We start from the raw sequence: 7,047 nt of genomic DNA on the forward strand, positions 1-7,047 counted from the left end.
GTCATGTAGAGGTATAGAAGTTGATAAAGCTAAAATAGAAGTTATTGAAAAACTCCCTATACCTGTTAATGTGAAAGCAGTAAGAAGTTTTCTTGGGCATGCTGGCTTCTACAGAAGGTTCATCAAGGACTTTTCAAAAATAGCAAAACCATTGAGCAATTTACTAATGAATGATGTTCCCTTCATTTTTGATGATAACTGTAGACATGCCTTTGAAACTCTCAAGAGAAAGCTCATTACAGCACCAATCATCACACCCCCTGATTGGAATTTACCTTTTGAACTTATGTGTGATGCAAGCAACCTTGCTATCGGTGCTGTACTGGGGCAAAAGAAGGACAAATTACATCATGTCATATATTATGCTAGCAAAGTGTTGAATGAAACACAGAAAAATTATACCACCACTGAAAAAGAACTTTTAGCAATTGTATATGCATTTGATAAGTTTAGACAATACTTGATCGGTTCAAAAGTTATAGTATACACTGACCATTCTGCTCTCAAGTATTTAATGTCTGAACAGGATTCAAAGCCAAGGCGTATTAGGTGGGTGTTGCTGCTACAAGAATTTGATATTGAAGTGAGGGATAGGAAGGGAAGTGAAAATCAAGTAGCAGATCATCTATCAAGAGTGCCACAAGAAGCTAAGCAAGACAAACCACATCAAGTAAATGAGAACTTCCCTGATGAACATCTTTTCCAAATTCAACAAACACCTTGGTTTGCTGACATAGCAAACTACAAGGTAGGAAGGAAGATACCTCAAGAATTTTCCAAGCAACAAATGAAGAAATTACTCAATGAAGCAAGGAAGTTCTTGTGGGATGAACCTTTTCTATTCAAGAGATGCTCTGATGGAATGATTAGGAGGTGTGTCCCTGAAAGTGAAATGAAGGACATACTATGGCATTGCCATGGCTCAGCATATGGTGGACACTTTGGACCAGAGAGAACAGCTGCAAAGGTATTACAGAGTGGGTTTTATTGGCCAACCATCTTCAAAGATGCCAGAGAGTTTGTTCACCAATGCAATGAATGTCAAAGAACTGGAGAACTGACAAAGAGAAATGAGATGCCTCAAAACTTCATCCTGGAAGTGGAGGTGTTTGACTTATGGGGCATTGATTTCATGGGACCTTTTCCTCCTTCCTACTCTTTCAGATATATCCTGGTGGCAGTAGAGTATGTATCAAAGTGGGTGGAAGCCATAGCCACAACCACCTGTGATGCACAGATTGTCCTCCAATTCCTTAAAAAGCACATTTTCACAAGATATGGAGTGCCCAAGGGGCTGGTTAGTGATGGTGGTGGTCACTTTTGCAACAAACAGATGGAGAAACTCCTCCACAAATATGGAGTAATCCATAAAGTAGCCACACCTTACCACCCTCAGACTAATGGCCAGGCTGAACTCGCAAATAGGGAACTGAAGAAGATCCTAGAGAAAACAGTGGGAAGCACGAGAAAGGATTGGGCTAGGAAGTTAGAAGATGCCTTATGGGCATATAGGACAGCTTACAAAACCCCTATTGGCAAGTCACCCTTTCAGTTATTATATGGCAAATCCTGTCACCTCCCTGTAGAGCTAGAACACAGAGCTTTTTGGGCCACTAAACTCCTCAACCTTGATTCCCAAGCTGCAGGAGAGAAAAGGTTGTTACAACTAAATGAGTTAGATGAATTTAGGCTAGAAGCCTATGAGAGTGCTAAGATATACAAGGAAAGAGCTAAGAGGTGGCATGATAAGAAGATCACAAAGAAGGAGTTCAAGCCAGGACAACAAGTGCTCCTGTATAACTCAAGGCTTAAGATCTTCCCTGGCAAACTTAAGTCTAAGTGGACTGGCCCGTACTTGGTGACAAAGGTTTTTCCTTATGGGAGTATTGAATTGCTAGATGAAGCAACAAAGAGTCAATTTACAGCAAACGGTCACAGAGCAAAGATGTACTTGGGAGGACAATGGGATAAGGAAAAAGAGGTTTAGAACCTACAACCTTCTTGAAAAGAATTGAAGAATGTCAAGCTAATGACAATAAAGAAGCGCTTGTTGGGAGGCAACCCAACCTGAGGTAATTTTCGTTTTATAGCTATTTCAATAAAAAGGTTGAATGATTGGTATATATTGCAAGGAGCTAAGTTTGGTGTTTCACACCAAAATAATTTAAGGGAGAATAAAGGATTCTAAGTTTGGTATTCCACCAAAATCTCATTTCAAAGCACATTCTCACCTTCTGCACAAAGGGTTACTAGCTCCAAGCAATCTGATAAATCATTTAATCATTGTCTGTCTCCAGCTTTTAGTTTTATTACCTTTAGCAAAGACTTAGGCTTTCACATATGGATATTTTAATGCATAAGAAACATGACAAGGGATTAAGTTTGGTGTTCACACACCAATGTAAGTTCAAACGCCTACAAGAAAGTCTTACACACTAATCAGTCACCTAAGGGCTTGAGAAACAAGCAACTTCCATTAACACTGCAGGAATTCAATTACTCTCTTGGGAGGACTACACACCATTAGCTGAGAGAAAAGAAGAAGAAGCCACCAAGAGGTTGTATTGTCACTTAACTCCATCAGCATTGAATTGCTTTAAATTGGAAGTGTGAATATGCCCATCTTAACAGTAACTGTTAGTTTAGTAGTCTTTGCATTATGTTTGTTTCTCTTAAAATAAGTAAGCTAGCCTATGTGTGTGCTTGTGTGTTTACTTTCACTGAACAAAAAGCATGCTTTGTCCCCTGCATCTTTAATTCAATAAAAGAAATGTTTGAATGTGAAGTGAGATAGTTCTCTGTTAGATAGAAGTACAATAAAAGTAAGTGGTGGTATGAATGTGTGATTGCATAATAGCTCACTTTTAATGAATAAGAGAACTAGGATGTCTCCTCTTAAGTAGAAAGTGGCCTACTGTCTATGAATCTCAATCAAATAAAAATCCTTGGTTAAAAAGAAAAACAAAAAAAAAGAGAGAAAAGAAAAAGCCAAAAATGGCAACAGAACAAAAGAAAAACAAAAAGAAACAAAGCTAGACACCAATAGCTTGAACCTTAGAATATATGCCTGTGGTGTCTTTGTACTAGGATCTGCTTGGACTATTAAGCTCTTTGGAGTGCATCAACACTCGGTGACTTAGGTTAACTAACCTGGGATCATCAGCTGAAAGTCCACTATCAAGAGCAACCTAACTACAAGGCATTTAGTAGCCCAAAGAGGTGTTGGACATCAATGTTTTAAGAAGGAATGTGAGCCAAGTATCTATAGTGAATAATGTGTCAAGTATAAAGAAATCAATGAACTTGTTACACATGACACTCAAATAAAGCTTATGAACAAAATAATAGCCAAGGATAAAGGAATAATGAGAGGTTATAGCAGTGTGTTGCTTGATGCTTGAAGAAGACTTCCTAGGCCTAAGAGTCAATAAGAAGTGAGTGTTTACATATCCACATAAAACCCCATGAACTACCAATAATACTCTGCCAGCATGAACATCATCTTCCATTTCATTCTTTCTTCTCAATAATTCATTTCTTGCTTGGGGACAAGCAAGCTTTAAGTTTGGTGTTGTGATGACAAGTCATCTTAGCCTAGTTTCACTAGCCTTTTTCTTTTGTTTTCAATTGAATTATGCACTTTCTTGAGCCACAAGCAAGCCAATTGGGTAGATTTTCATGTTTCCTTTGATTTAATTAACCATAGATAAATTAATGCAATTTCATGAGGATTTATGCTATAATTGCCATATATTATGAAAGAATGACAATCTCATGATTTTGAGCATAGCTTTGATGTGTTTGGTTGATTAATGATAGGTGAAGAAAGCTTGGAGAAAGGTTGAAGCAAGAAGGAATGGCTAGGAGCAAGAGAGAACAAAAAGTTTGAGCAAAAGTTTGCCTCAAACTTTAGCTCAAACTTTCGGAATAAGTGAAAACACCCCAGGGAACAAAAAGCTTGAGCAAAAGTTTGCCTCAAACTTTAGCTCAAACTTTTGGGAAAAAAGCTGGCGCCAACGTTTGCCTCAAACTTTTTGGCAAACGTTGGCATCACAAATCAATACCCTAGAGGACAAAAGCTTGCGCCAACGTTTGCCTCAAACTTTTTGGCAAACGTTGGCACCATCAGCAACACACCCTGGAGACAAAAAGTTTGTGCCAACGTTTGCCTCAAACTTTTTGGCAAACGTTGGCGCCATGAGTGTGCATAAGGGGGCCAATGTTTGAGCAAAAGTTTGACCCCAAACTTTAGCTCAAACGTTGGTAGCAGCAAGAATGGGGCAGCTGGTGTAAAAAGTTTGAGTAAAAGTTTGCCTCAAACTTTTACTCAAACTTTTACTCAAGCTTTTATAATTCCCAACCCGGTTCACTTCGCTTCTCTCTCCAACTCCAAGAGCAATCAACCAAGGCCTCTATCAACCCAATTCCATCAAGAGCAAAGGCCCAATTCAAAGCTTGAAGACCATTTGAAGAAAGTGTATAAATAGCTTAGGATTTAAGTTTTTAAGGGAGCTTTCCTTTAGTTTTCGTAGGTAGTTTTCGGAGAGCTTTTGGGTGTTGAGTAATTTTGAGTTTCTAAGTCTCGGGGAAGGAGAATTGAATTCCCTTCCTCTTAGTTTTCTTGCTTTCAATTTCAATTACATTTGCTTTGATCTTGGATTGGAGAATTGAAAGAATTCTGTTTCAATCTCATCCTGAGATCTCTCTATTTACTTACTGCACAATTGAATTTCAGTTTCTGTTAATTGCTTCTTCTTCTACTTTCTCTGAAATTTACATTTCCTTTGCAATTGCTCTTGTTGGATCTAGGAAGGTATTGAGATCTAGACTTGGTTATCTAGTCTCTTGAGTCCTGAGATCTGGATTCCCATTCTCAATTTCTCTGTTTACTGCTTTTCAAGCTCTTTTATATTTCTGTTTTAGATCCGATTCAACCCAAGGCATCTTCTACTCTTCTGTGTGTTGAATTTTACTCTTCCTTGTTTAATTTCTGCAAATCCAATTCCCAATTCCCTTGACAATTCAAGCCATTTATATTTCTTGCACTTTAAGATTCTGCAATTTACATTTCTTGCATTCTAAGTTTCTGCCATTTAATTTCTTGCCTTTTAAGATTTAGCACTTTAAATTTCAGTTCTCTTTAATTTCATGCAAATTCCCATTCCCTTTATTTTCCATGCAATTTAAATTTTGCAAATCACGAATCTCTCAACCAAATCTTGATTCGCTTGACTAAATCAACCACTAAACTAAAATTGCTCAATCCTTCAATCCCTGTGGGATCGACCTCACTCCCGTGAGTTATTATTACTTGATGCGACCCGGTGCACTTGCCGGTGAGTTTTGTGTCGGATCATTTTCCGCACATCAATACCTTCTTCCATTTGTTAGAGTTGACTAAATAAGATGAATTAATCATTGTACGACTAGGATAGAAAGCCGATGATCTCAATTCTTGCCATGAATGTCTCTCTTTATTACTTGCCTTCTTTAAATATTTCCTTGATTTATTTTTCTTGTCATTTATTTTATTGCCCCTCTTATCAATCAAAACCCCCTTACATCCTTCATAGCCAATAATCATACACTTCATTGCAATTCCTTGTGAGACGACCCGGAGTCTAAATACTTCGGTCATAAATTCATTGGGGTTTGTACTTGTGACAACTAAAATTTTTGATTGGGAGGATTGTTTGTTGGTATAGAACTATACTTGCAACGAGAATTCATTCATTTGAGGAAATTCTATACCGACACGACAAATCTTCTTAAATCATTGCCCTTCCTCTAACAATCAACAATTATTCTATGCATGCATACACATATCATGAGGTCTTTTCTTGGGTTGTAATGGGGCTAGGGTCAAGGTAGGGGTATATATATATATATATATATATATATATATATATATATATACGGATAAGTGGGCTAGAATTTGAATCTTTGATTAACCTAAGCGTCCCACCTAACTTATATACAACCTATACATTCGAGTATCAACCTAACTACTCATTCCACACTTTTCCATATACTCACGTGTTCACCTTTGGTCACTACACATATGCATTGATGGTTATTGAATCTTGCTTTGGGGCATTTTTGTCCCCTTTTTTTCTTTCTTTCTTTTTTTTCTTTTTCTTTGTTTTTTTTCTTCTATTTTTTTTCTTTTTCATTGTTCATTTTTCTTTTCTTTTTGTGTTTCTCTTTCTTTTCTCTTCTCTTGACGTATTTATATACAAAAATACCAATGCATATGGCTTACACATTCAATAGACATATGAGTATATATCCGTTCCCCAATATTTTCTGAAAACATGCTCTTACCTCAACCAATGTCCCCCGTTTCCCACACTTGAATGACACACACACTCTAGCCTAAGCTAATCAAGGATTAAAATAAGGATATTTATGGTTTTCTGCTTTTGGCTTGTAATGTGCTAAAATTGAGACAAGTGGGTTAAACGTAGGCTCAATTTGGCTAATAAAGGATGTTGTAAGGTAAGGCTATTTGGGTAAGTGGTTAAGTGAAATGATGGCCTTGATAAACCCCTATTTTATGATTCATCTTGTGCTCAAATAAGTGTTTTTATCAATTCTTCACCCACTTATTCATAAGATTTGCATGGTTTTATAATTCCTTCCTTATTTTATGATATATGTGAAAACATGTTTCCTATGCTTTAAAAATATTAAATTTAATTATCCTTTATTACCATTCGATGCTGTGATCAGTGTGTTAAGTATTTCCAGGCTTTATAAGGCAGGAATGGCTTAGAGGACGGAAAGGAAACATGCAAAATTGGAAGGAACGCATAAAATGGAGTTTTGAAGAAAAGGGACAACGACGCACATGCATGGACGACGCGGACGCGTGCCTAGCGCAAAACGCAAATAATGCGTACGCGTGAGTGACGCGTACATGTGACAAGGAAAAACTCCAAATGACGCGAACGCGTGACCCACGCGCACGCGTGACGGACGTCACGTGCAGAAAATTGCAGAAGTCGCCCCCAGCGATTTCTGGACCCTTTTTCGGCCCAAATCCAA

This window comes from Arachis ipaensis, chromosome B10, assembly GCF_059453495.1.
Source record: "Arachis ipaensis isolate K30076 ecotype BB chromosome B10, ASM5945349v1, whole genome shotgun sequence".
Lineage (NCBI taxonomy): Eukaryota > Viridiplantae > Streptophyta > Magnoliopsida > Fabales > Fabaceae > Arachis > Arachis ipaensis.